This window comes from Hyla sarda, chromosome 2 (assembly GCF_029499605.1).
Source record: "Hyla sarda isolate aHylSar1 chromosome 2, aHylSar1.hap1, whole genome shotgun sequence".
NCBI classification, from domain to species: domain Eukaryota; kingdom Metazoa; phylum Chordata; class Amphibia; order Anura; family Hylidae; genus Hyla; species Hyla sarda.
The window spans coordinates 129,089,681-129,103,197 of NC_079190.1; the positions used below are offsets into that span (position 1 = coordinate 129,089,681).

A 13,517-nucleotide genomic window follows, 5' to 3' on the forward strand; every position below is an offset into this window, starting at 1 on the left:
CACAGAGTCATCAAGGTGCTTGAGCCGTGGCACTCTATTTCCAGATCCTGGTCGGGACAGTCCAGGAATGCCGCTTTGATGAGGGAGCGAACATAGTCAGGAATGTCCCTAGGTAGGACAGATTCTGCTATGCTTCTCAGTTTAATATTGTTGCGCCAGCCTATGTCCTCGAGGTCGGCGAGCTTCAATTTAAGTGCCATCACCTCATCTGCTAGATCATCTCGGACGTTGATAAGATCCCCAAACTTTGTCTCTATATGGTCAACTCTGGTGCTCAGATCATCTACAGTAGATCGCAGCGGGGACATGAGAGCATGAATTTCCATAAGCAACAAGAGCATGAGCTATGGGGCTATGGTAAGGACCGCATCAGAAGCAGGTAATGCCAGTAGAGCTGCTTCTTTACCAACTGAGATCTGCTCAGTGCAGGTATCCCAGGAGGCTTGGGGTGTTGTGGTCTCAGCTGTATCTAGGATGCTGGATGCTGGACCCAGGATGCTGCTTCATTGAACTACAAAAAGGTGAGGGTACCATTGCAGAGGTTGCAGCCCGAGGGGAAGGAGAAGGGGCCTCCGCTCTCCTGACTATCACCTGCATAACTAGTAGGGCACAGTCTCTGTCAGGTGGCTATTGGGGACAATGTCGTACCTTCTAGTGAGACTGTCAGTGTGGGATCCGAGGTAGAATGCCTCGGTGAGGGCCACTGTGGCTGAGGGGAGGAGGCTGAGGTAGTAGACCGTGAAGGGGGGCAGCCATCTTTCTTGTCGGCGCCATCTTGGTTCCCGCTCGGGTCCCGAGAAAAATAGAATTTTGTGAGTTTGGCTTGTCCGGTATGCTTCCTTAGTCTCCCCCGCATACTGAAAGGGTTCATACACAGGTATGTGCTGAAATGTTGAGGTTGGCATTGTAAAGTCGCTTTTTCTAGTGTTGGAGTCGAAGCTCAGGCTCTATGCGTACATTCAGCTAGGCAGTCAGACCACACCCCTCAATGGGGATTTGCTTTCAATCTGGACAGTTCCTGACACGGACAGAGGTGTCAGCAGAGATCACTGTAGTCAGACTGGAAAGACCTTCTCAAATTTCTCTGTAGTATACAGCAGCTGATAAGTATTGGAAGGCTTCTGATTTTTTAATAGAAGTAATTTACAAATCTATTTCACATTCTGGCACCAGTTGATTTGAAAACAGTTGTTTTCCACTTGCTTCCACCAGAGTTCCCCTTTAATGGATGCCATTTATTTATATGGTAAAAATAATAAAATGTAAGATTACCATTTTCACTACGTAGATGATTGCAGGAGCTATCATCTTGGCTATCACTTGGTGCTTCCAAGTTGCATGCTGGTTGTGGTACACTGCACAACCCTGGACTTGTCTTAGATTAGAACTTGTGCAATATTCCTAAAATGGCATGGATCATGTTGAAAAATACAACAAATGATCCAGTGAAAATATATGATGAAGTCGTAAAGATGACCCAATATATTTTAAAACTTTATAAGAAAAGTAAAAACTTAACAACCATAAAAAATGTGTTACTTCTGAAGTCTTGTTTAAAGCAAGTCTACCTTCTATATGCTCTGCTAGTGCCGCACATAAGATGTTACAGGCCAGTTTTCCTGACAAAGTGTAAGAAAAAGTGTGGTGCAATTTTGGCAAATAGAACCAATAAAAGATTACAACTGACTCCTAGTTATTTTATTATGAGAGTCTTTTGTATTCATGAGGGGAGTATTCCACCAGTTTCCCTTAAAGGGGTACTCTGCCCCTAGACATATTATCCCCTTCCCAATGGATAGGGAATAACACGTCTGATCATGGGGGGTTTGGCCACTGGGACCCCCCGCAATCTCTGTGCCAGCGCTGTGGCGTTACAGTCTGTGGCTTCCGTGTTTGTGACATCACGCCATGCCCCCTCCATTCATGTTTATGAGAGGGGAATAACAGCTAGTACACAGCCATAACACCTACTCCCATAGACATGAATGGAGGGGGCATGGCAGCTTTGATCGCCAGTCATCTGACACAGAGCGGAGTTTGCTCCATACATCGGATTACTGGGTTGCCGCAGGGAGATCGCAGGGGTCCCCAGCGACTGGACCCCACTATTAGACATGATATCCCTTATCCTTTGCATAGGGGATAGCATGTCTAATGGCAGAGGGGTACTCTCTGCAGTAAACAAGAGTCTGTGGTATTTGAGCAAAGCCGTTTGTTCTATCACAAAGTAGAAATTACTAATTACAAAATGAATAAACAAATATATAAATAAATGTATAAATAAATAAAATAAATGCATAAATATAGATACCTTTTTTTTATGACATAAGGAAACACAAATGGAAAAATAAAGACACATATATTTTCCCCTTTAATACGAACATGACTCCTTGGTGATATATAGTCCTATTTTGTATCCCTTTTTCCAGCTGACTACATGCTAATTATATTGCTTGCTCTGATGGTTAAAATAGAGCCTTTCGTAAGGATTCTTCCAGTTCAACGCTGATCTAATGTAGGTGTGCAGAATGTGATTGGCGCATGTTTCATGTATTTATGAAAAAGTGGGTAGTTATACTACGGTATAATTATGTGAAAGGAAATCATAACAATAAAGAATCATTTATGTTAACAAGCTCTGTGATCAAAGGTTTAATACAGGTGGATAAATTAGACTTTGGATGTAACTAATCTGCATAAATAAGCCACATTCTGATTAGAAGGAGAATATTCATTAAAATAGTTTAAGTCACTATTCAGTCTAATTTTTATTTATATCTGACCCAAAAACATACCATGTATGACTATTAATCTTTGTCATATTTTCACATAGTTACTTCTCTGTGACTATATATAACATTTTTCATGGGAAAGCAATTTATTAAAGGTGTTGTCTGCTTTTGACAATGCCTCCCTGTTAAAAGGGTTTCATAAGGCAAAGCATCACACCACTGGGAACCCCAGCAATGATCGGTTATCTGTTGGGAAATATGTCAGTCGGGCTCTTTCCACATCATTTTTGTGGTATCCATGAAGGTATTCACTGGGGAAAAATGCAACTTATACCCTCTCTGGATAGCTATGATAGATGCCACTTGTGGCAACTGTGAGACATAGACTTCTAGTAATGCTAGATGTACTGAATCCTGTTCTATGGTATAATACAGAGGTCTGTGCTATTTCATACAGCAAATAAAGGGAAACTACCCAAATAGAGGCCATAATTTAGTAAAAGACTTAGTAAAATCCTGAAAACATCATCTGTTGGGGTTACTTGAGGTATAGGCTTGAGGAACACTGATCTATATAATTCAAAACAAACAGCGGTCAATGACCAGAAAAACGGGACGTCATGCCGGGGCGCGAACTTCAAAGTACAAGGTTCTTTATTTGATGGGATGCAACACTAAACAGTAAGGAGCGTTTCTAGCCCTTACGGGCTAGAAACGCTCCTTACTGTTTAGCATTGCATCCCATCAAATAAAGAACCTTGTACTTTGAAGTTCGCGCCCCGGCATGACATCCCGTTTTTCTGGTCATTGACCGCTGTTTGATTTGAAGCTTTACCGTTTTCCGCTGGAATCCCGGAGGGACAAGGAGACTGCACTTCCCAATTGATATGCTTGTCCAGATGTTATGCTCTGAGCATAACTCATAAAGGTAAGGGTCCACCCTGCTGACCCGTCTTTTGTGCCATTTTACACCTATATTGTACTCGAGTTACCTGCACAAGGTGCGCACCTGTATTTTTCTTTCTCCTGATCTATATAATTCAGCACAGAACAGATGCTCCAAAGTGAACTAAGGATCCTAAACAGGGAATCTTGCAGGATTATAATTTCCTCAAGTGGTATAACAATTTGGGGTTCAGAAATTAGATAGTCTTTGTGCGGTTTCATTCATTTTCATAGAGGACACAGCCTAGAAGAAAATGGCTATATTATTATTATTATTGTAGGACTTGTAGTTCTTAAATCAAATACAAAATGGTTTCATCGTGCATCCTGAAGTGCATCTCAACAGGAAATGTTGAATAAATAACCGGACATTATGTGGTAATATATCCTAAATGTAAATTTTTAATTATGATACTAAAGATAATTTATTACCTAAAGTGCCTGATCATCTAAGAGATGGTTTTACTATGTTAATATAATAGAAGATATTAATATTTATTGATTCATTAACTAAGCATATTGCATGCATGTAGGTATATGTGTGGGTAATAGTACTACCATCACAAAAGTATTTTGTTTTAAAAGTAGCAGTTGTGGGAAATACTAGAGAATATAAGGCTCAATTTACACAAAGCAGTCGCCTTCCTCTACTAGTTAATAATACATATAAATCACTGTAATGACCGGACCCATTAGATAAGATCACTATCTGACCTACATAACATTTTGCTTGTCAGATGGCTGTAATTGCTGTAATAGTACAGTATAAACCCCATTAAAGGGAATAGCAAGGCTTCATTTTACTAGATTTCTAAATGTTTTTTTTATTCTCTCTACTGTTTTACACCCTTGAAAAATATATTCTAATACATAAGTAAATATAAAAGATCAGCCATACACCTATGTTACGGGGACATGCATGCTGCAATGTTTTCCTAATGTAAACCAAATTCAGTGTTGCATGTAGTTGTTCAGAAAAGTCTAATAGAATAATGAAGTATAATTTGTGTCTCATCAGAGTAAAAGTCACAGTTCTAAACCATATTAGCAATGTGAAACATGCTCCCAAACAGGCATGAAGTGTTATAACTGGCTTTACAAGGCTTTATTGCATTTTATGTGCATTATTTTCCATCTACTCTCACGTAGAGGGGATTTTTTTTTATTTGTGCAAAACAAAAACGAGTTAGTTGACTGTAATTGCCAAACTTTATTGTTCGATTGTCTAAAGTGTTTTAATTTGTTTTCCTATTCTTAGATTAGAAGAGAAACAATACAGTCAAAAAGTATCTTTAAAAAAGTAAACTTTTTAAAAGAATGAATATATAATAAAAAACACAAAGTGCACCATAAAACACGCACAGAAATAACTTTACAATTAATGTATGCTTTTTCTTCAGATTAAGGCCTTGTTCACACACAGATTAATGCCATGTTCACACAGGTTAGCCATTTTTATGGCCCTTAAACATCCGTCAACTGGCAATTTTACAAGAATTGTTGTTTATGGAAAATCACTTCTTCAGTACACACGGAAGAAAAGAATTGCCAATTTGTTTCAGCAGTTGTTAAATGAATTCACTTTTTTTTTTTTTATAAAATACAGTATATGTATTTCATCTCTATATAATGGACATAATAATATGGTCCTTTTTTTAGCAATTTTAACATATCTGCAATACATTGATTTACTGTGGCTCTATGAAACTGAACATAGACATCATAGAACTGTATAGTGATTTATGTTCTATTCAGTGGAGAAAAGAAAGCCTCACAAGTTGTTAGTGAAATACACATGCTAAAATGCAACCACATTGATAAAGGCTATTATGACAATAGAGCCTTAGGCTCTATTATGGTATATAGAAACAGCTAACGTAGCATTCACCCTCCAGATGTGGTTTAGATTCTTTATTTCAGCATCACAATACAGGGGCAGACATACAGGACATGAAGAAAAGACTCACCGCGGCTCTCCACGAGCCCTGGACTGTGGAGCAGCGATGGCTCTGTTTTGCGGGTATTTTCTGCTTGATCATACCTAAAGGCGTGATTGAGAGCCCGGGACTGGGGAGCAGTGACGGCTCAAGTGGAAATTACCTGCAAAACAGAGCCATCGCTGCTCCCCAGTCCCGGGTTCGTGGAGAGCCGCGGTGAATCTTTTCTTCATGTCCTGTATGTCTGCCCCTGTATTGTAATGCCGAAAAAAAGAATCTAAACCACATCTGGAGGGTGAGTGCTACGTTACCTGTTTCTATATACCATAGTATTATCTGCTTTTTTTCTGCATGAGCATCGCAGTCCCTCCGTAATATTCATACCCACACACGCCAAAAAATTCAGAAGGTTTTTTTTCAGTGCCATACTCTCTGTCTATACACTATTGTAGAGCCTTAGGCTATGATAACATAACACAAGTTGTATTGTAGCTCAACTACCTGTAATGATGATAACACCTTCTTTCCTCTAGATGTAGAGGATGCCCTCTTGTCATGGTTACAGGCCTAGGTATAAAAATAACTTTCAAGGGATCTGCAAAGACCTAGGCCAGTAACTATTACAAAGGGGCATCTTTCACATCTAGAGGGAGAAAGGTTTCACCATCATCACAAACAGAGAATCTTTACTGTAAGAGCAGTGAAACTATGGAACACTCTGCCCCATGATGTTGTAATGTCTGAATCAATAAACAAGTTCAAAGGGGGGCCATAATATACTATTACATATTACGGTACTAGATTTCTGGGGACAGAACATTGATCAAATAATTTATTCTGACTGCCATATTGATGTTGGGAATTAATTTTTACTGTTATGGGGCAGAATTTTTACTGTTATGGGGCAATTGACGTTTGCTTTATAAAGGGATTTTGTCTGTGGATCAAGACAGTAAGGTTATAGGTTGAACCTGATAGACTTAAATATGAGTTGCAATACTATACACAACACGACACTGTGTATCTGCATTAACAGTAAATCAACAGTACTTTGAAAAGTTAGTTCTGAAAGGAAACAATATGTAATAACCAGTCCTAACAAAGGTAAAGCAAATCCTAATAAGCAGCAGGATAAGTGACAATTTTGTATCCCAAATATTTGTCATTTAATGTACTATTGTGTCTTAATTACTTTTTTCAATTAAAACGGAGAAAGCATTACAGAGGAAATGGAAAGGACAATTTCCTTCTTATGTTATCAGCTGAAAGCAGCCTTTATAATGTTTGACAGTTTGTGTAATAAAATCAATTACAAACCTTCAAACATTTGTTCATTTTTTTTATTGCTTTATACATTGTTTAAAATAATTTTTCCTTTGAAGTTATACACGTTCATGTTTTGCTTGCGTCTTTGAATTGGCTTTTCCTTTATAAAATGTGGTGTAATATATATGGATTACTTTTTTTTTGCCTAATGTGTTTTTATTTTATTTCTGAGTAAACATTGTTACTGAAATACAGGTTCGATCAATGAGTTTCCATACAGTATTTCTCCCCAGATCGTTGCTGATTGCTTAGCAACCACTTATGTATAACGTCGCTCAAAAGAATTGTTCAATAACATTGAATTAAATTATGCCAAAGTGTATTACAATGTGTCATAAGGGGATTTTTTTTTTTAAATAATGGCAAAGCAGATTATTTATGTCGGTAACAACTTTCTATATAAGTATTTGATTAATTTTTTTTTATGGCATTTAAAATGTGTTAGATGCGGCTTTTATGAACTGCACAGCAAGCTGTTTGAAATCTGTATCTTTACACATAAAAACAGTTCCAAAACACTTAATTATCCTAATTTCTCTACCGCTAGTAAATTCATTGTATGAATAAAAGGTTTTAATAGGGCATAGCTGAATGTGGATACTGGATGCCAGTCTATTCAGATAATCCCAGTGCCTGCGAATTTGATACCATCTTTACAGTTTTGCATAACTTTAGTGTAATTTGATATGCAGATTTGGAGATCATAAAGACAATTGTGCTTTGATGATCATGGAGAAGATTAAGTATCTTGAATATTACGGAACCTTGTACCATATGTTCTTTGCTGAGCTTTCCATGATTACAATGAAGAAAACAATAGAACAAGAATTTTAAAAAAATTACAAAAAATATGATGTTTTTAACAAAATTAGAGGTAAAGTTTTGGAGTAACAAAGAAAAAAGTTGCATTATATCTAACCTCTGTAATACAAATTCCAAAAAAGAGAGCAGCACTCCTCAAATAGTGCACGGGTCCCCACTGTAATTAGGTCCTGGCTTCAGACCTCCAGCAATACAGTACGAATACACAGAGGCAACTCCAATTCAGGGGAAAAAATGAGTGTCTTTTCTCACATAATATGAGGCGACGTTTCGGCTTGCTCATCAAGCCATTTTTAAGCAGTAAGTGAGTGAACAGAGTACATATTCATGGTCACGCAGGACCTATTAAACAATTATGCAATACATTGTGCAATAAAGTATAAAACATTCATAGTTGTGCATCGAAAACATTTTTAGCGAAAAAGGTGCATAGATATTTTTCATAAGAACGTATCTTAAAAAATACTATGATAGCCAGCATTTTGTTTTAATTTGTTTCAATTGTTACTAATGGCAACAGCAGACTTGTGAGCAACGCGATTGTTTCATTACTATGGCAACATTGCTTATTCATTGGGAAATGCACTTCCCCATCAAAATACAGGTTTTGCACCTTTGGGACCCTTGGAGTTGCTCATTGCAATGCCACCGATCCCCTAGTTGGAGACCTGGGTTTGTGACGTTCTTTGCTGCACCCCAGTATTCTCCTGTGCATAAGGTTCAATAGCGGATTGCTGTGCACCCTATCTAAAGATGGCCGCCATAGCTTCATACATGATGCCGGACATTGGCGATTTCTTTGAGATGAGTTGCTGTGACAACCAGGTCAGCTGACGCACTGTTACTCTCATCACTTCCGGCTTCGGCCAGGAGCTCCATAATACAATGCGCCACATTGGCATCCTCCTGGTGCTATTGTATAAACACCGGGTGAGTGATTACAGCCCTTCCGCCCATCTTATTAACATCACAACTTTATTCACTAATATGATATGAATGTACGCAATTAAGCCTTATATGCACATGTTACTGAACACAGAGATTCTGGCTGTCACAGTATTTTTAAGATGCGTTCTTATGAAAAAATATCTATGCACCTTTTTCACTAAAAAAAACATTTGTGATTGGTTGTTATGGGAAACTCAGCAACTTTTCTCTGGATAGGTTATGATAAATCTCCTCCAGTGATCCTGCTGAACTTAGGGTAGTGAAAGTGTATATGGTCCTATCCCTTGAATTCAAGAGTAATATATCTTCTAGAGTAATTAAAAGTAGTAGTTAAAAGAGTTATCCCATCTCCTTATTTTTGCTTTTTCCGGCCACCTCCGGCCTGTTTGTAGCAGCCATAGGTGTTTGGGAACGCCAAAAACAGCCAAAGCAGGCAATTTATGCAATTTGCGTAACTCCCATTGACTTTAATATACGTAATGCAAATGGTGTAGCCCCATGAGTCATGCTGTTTATGTAATTCCTGAAGTTACATAAACCGAGTAGCCTGTGGGGTACTAGTGTTGAGTGGCATAGGCCATATTCGAATTCACGATATTTCGCGAATATATGGACGAATATTCGTCAGATATTCGCAAAATTTGCATATTCGTAATATTCACGTTTTATTTTCACATATGTGAACATTCGCATTCACGAAAATGTGCATATGCGAAAATTCGCCTATGCAAAAATTAACCTAAGCAAAAATGCGCTCATGCGAAAATGCGCACATGCAAAAATTTGCATATGCAAAAATTTGCATATGCAAATGTTCGCATATGCGAAAATTCGTATGCCAGTTTCACACAGTAGTATTAGAGCCTTCTTTACACCACACAAGCTGGAAGCAGGGAGGGATGATCACTGTGATGTGTACTGTAAAAAAAAAAAAATACGAATATTCGTAATTGCGAATACATAGTGCTATATTTGCGAATTTGCGAATATGCGATATTCGCAAATAAAATTTGCATTGCAAATATTCGCAAGCAACACTATCCAGGGGTACGTTGTTTGTGCAACTCCCATTAAATTCAATGGGTGTTGCGCAAATTGTGTAACTCCCCCACTTTCCTTTCTTTTGGCTTTGCTGATCACCTCTGGCTACTGCAAACAGGTCAGCAGTGGCTGAAAAAAGCACAAGTAAAGAGTTGGGACAACCCCTTTAGTTTTCATATCCCTCATGGTCTACAGCTGTAGAAGTGTAAATGATCAAGTCTCTAATGGTCTAGAGTAATGAAGAGGATACTTTTTGTCCCCTCCTTTGTCCCTTTTTTGGTGGTTATGGTGGCAAAGGGATTTGAATATCCAGTGGGTAACATACCTTTCTGGACTACAGTACTGTCCTCCTTTAACTGAGAACAGGTCACTTTTAGCTTCCTCTTTAAAGGGTACCTATCAAAAAAAGCAATACTTTTGATATATTATAGATTAATCTATGCAGAATAACTTTCCGTATCCTTCTTTATATAGAATTTTCCACTTTGAAAAAATGACCACTAGGGGTCTCCCTACCAGTCCTGGCTGCAAGACCTTTTAATAGATTTCAGACTCATGCTGGAGTCCTAAATCTCAGACTGCAGCTGGGACATAGACAAGCTCAGCACTACTCCCTTCCTGTCAGTCAGACAGGCAGGAGCCAGCACTGTGCTCATATCACAGCAGGGCATACTCCTGACTCCTGACTCTGCCTTACTGCAGGCCCTCATTCATTTTACTATCTGAGCTACAATCTTTCTTCTCTCTGCATGTGCAGTTGTAAACAGAGAGGAGAAGATTCAGAGCTGCCGTCTGCTGTGTTTATAGCATCTATGATGGGCCACGCCCCCTTCTTCCCTCACACTAGGACAGCTGAATAAGCAGCCAAGAAGACAATAAATCAGGTAGAAAGAGGGGGATTAGGGAGAGTTTAGATCATGATAGGTACTCTTTAACCCATCTCATATGTGCTCTGCCTCCCTTCACTACGACTCATTAAGCTAAAAACACAAACATGTGAAACAGTACTCCTAAATTAGGCGTAGATGCCAAAGCAGGATTCCACTTGTATTAAAGATAGATAATACTTGCCACTCAAAAAGCTATTTTATGTGCTTTTTTATCACCAGTTCAATAAAATGAAACATTTAATCAGGGTGACCATTAAATAATCAGATAGTTGTGGAGGTGTGGTGTAGAAAAGAAAATATCAGCCAGAAATGCATTACACCTTATAGGCCACATTTCCCTTCACTTAACACACTTTTTGGTTGTTTCTTTTACACCACACCTCCAAAGCGATCCAGTTATCTGTTGATGGTCACCTTGGCCAACACTTTATAAGTTTTTATTATTATTGACAAAAGATTATCCATAGTTTGATGATATTTTAATCTGGACTAGTTCTTAAGCACATGACCTACAGCAGACTGTATTTGTCTTCATTGTAGCACACTTGCACCATGATAAAACTGTATCCAGTTTAGCAATGCTAAAACATATCAAAGCACTCACGAGCCACCTGAGCATTTATATTGTTTAGTGGGTCTAGGACTGCAGAAGGTCATAGTTATGGGAATTGGTCAGAAATGATGAATTGATGTTTGCTGATCATCAGTGAGCCACACACTGACCACAAAGTCTTTGTAATAGCACATTTAATAATGCCCTGATTTGACCCTGTTTTGTATATAATAAATATATATTCGGTTATACTAGACATTTATCATGTTTTTTCTACAAAACAGAACAGGGTTCATTTGCATAAGCCATTCAATAAATCATGGACCTTCACCTGGGAAAAAGGTTTTAATGAAAATCCTTTAATCTTTCAGTCTAAATATAATGCTTCAACTTCAACGGCTCAGTGGGAGAAATTCTTCACTAGAGTTCTCATGATAAAATGTAACTGCCAACCACCCATGGCTAGTTATATTAAAAACAAATAATTATGATTATAAAGTTCAACAGTTGGAACATTTCTTTATAGAATTTCCTCTTGAAAAAAAAAAAAAAAAAAGCTTACCTTGGCGAATATAAACGGAGCTCCTTTTTTGTTAGTAATAGCTAACATAGACCTTATTATGCCCTTCACACAATAGGTGCCTGATAGGCTTTAGAATTCTGCAATACTTTTATGTTACAATTCCTAAATTGACATTTGGAAAATCAATGGGGCATGACATCTACCTATTTTTTTTTTTTTTTGCCTATATAGGGGTAGATTTCTCAAAACCTGTGCCGAGGAAAATTTGTCTAGTTGCCCATAGCAACCAATCAGATTGCTTCTTTCATTTTTTACGGTCCTTTCTAAAAATAAAAGAAGCAAGCTGATTGGTTGCTATGGGCAACTGTCATGACCGACTGGGGGGACAGGGAGAGTGAGCCCTAAACTGACCCTAAATCATCTTTCCCTGCCTACCTGCCCATCTATCCTAAAAGATGGATCAAATGGGCGTCGGTCCCTTCCTGCGCTAAAGTGTAGTGGCGTAAAAACACATAATATACATAGTCGGTCAAAGGCCAGAAACGGAAAACTACTAGGCAATCAGATATACCAAACAGGATACAAATACTAACAGGGAAGAATATAAACAGGCAAACTGATAAGGAAACATAAGACACTGTTCACACTGGGACAAAGAACAAACAAACTGGACACCCCAATCCACAAAAGGAGTAGCCATTAATAAGCAAAGCCAAATAGGCTACTGGCCAGCGGACACACTCCACCGTGTGGACAAAATGCTGACCCAGTGGGAAACGGAAATATAATACATGAAACACTAGACTAGAACCGGATGAGTCCGAATAGACTCCAGAATACCAAACATGGATATAACATACAGAGCACAGGGTACAAGCAAGACTCAGACACAGTGTGAACACAGACAGAGCAGAACGACCAAATATAATCCTGAAACCGACTAATGTAACACAGACTAAAATACAAGGAGCATGCTATATAACCATGGCTAAAAACCCAGATAAAATGACAAGATATATACAAGGTAAATGCTCAAGCAGACATAGCAGAATATTGCACAAACAGACATAATGGCATTAAACTAAATTACTAGCACCAGAATGCAGGAGAACTCTGGTTAAATAACTCCACCCGAGTTCTCATTCATTCAGAGCATTAACCATTCCCTACCTAGGAAGAACAGAAAATTGCTCTGAACATCCTAGTATGTGAATACACACCTAAACAGAAAAATACTAAAACAAATGAACGGACATTACAGCAACTGGGCAAGTTTTTCTTTGCACATTTTTTGATAAATTTCCCCCATAGTGAGCAGATTTAGGAAAGTTTTCTAATGGATAATACTAAAAATAAGTAAAGATGATCGAACAGAACCTGTGGAACCTAAGTTTGTTCAGAAGATTGCTAAAAGTTTGCTTTGACTAGAACACAAACTTCAGGCGGTTAGGTTCCGCAGAATGGCATGACGTCAGAAAATCCCACAACAGCTCTTCCAGCCAATCATGAGGTGGTATAGGATTAATAGCTTCACATAGGATAGGAGTAGCACCAATTGTAGAAATCTAAGAGTGTTTAGTGTTACTTTTGTGCACTTTCAAATCCTTTTGATACACCTGTTATTAGGAAACATTTTGCATAGCTTGTGAAAAGCCACTGTTTCTTCACTTTCCAGGCAGAAGGCCTGTTCCTACCCCCAAAAAGGGATTTTTGGACAGCCATTGCTTCTTTCCATATGTCTGTGTGCATATAAACCCTGGGTAATATCCTGCTACCCATAGCCATACAAGTTGTCATAAC

General features: G+C 38.4%; 1 protein-coding gene across 2 annotated transcripts in view; it reads left to right on the plus strand.

Moving 5' to 3' along the window:
* PCDH17 (protocadherin 17) overlaps positions 1–13,517 on the plus strand; it is a 203,232-nt gene that overhangs the window by 37,024 nt on the left and 152,691 nt on the right. The window lies entirely within an intron of this gene.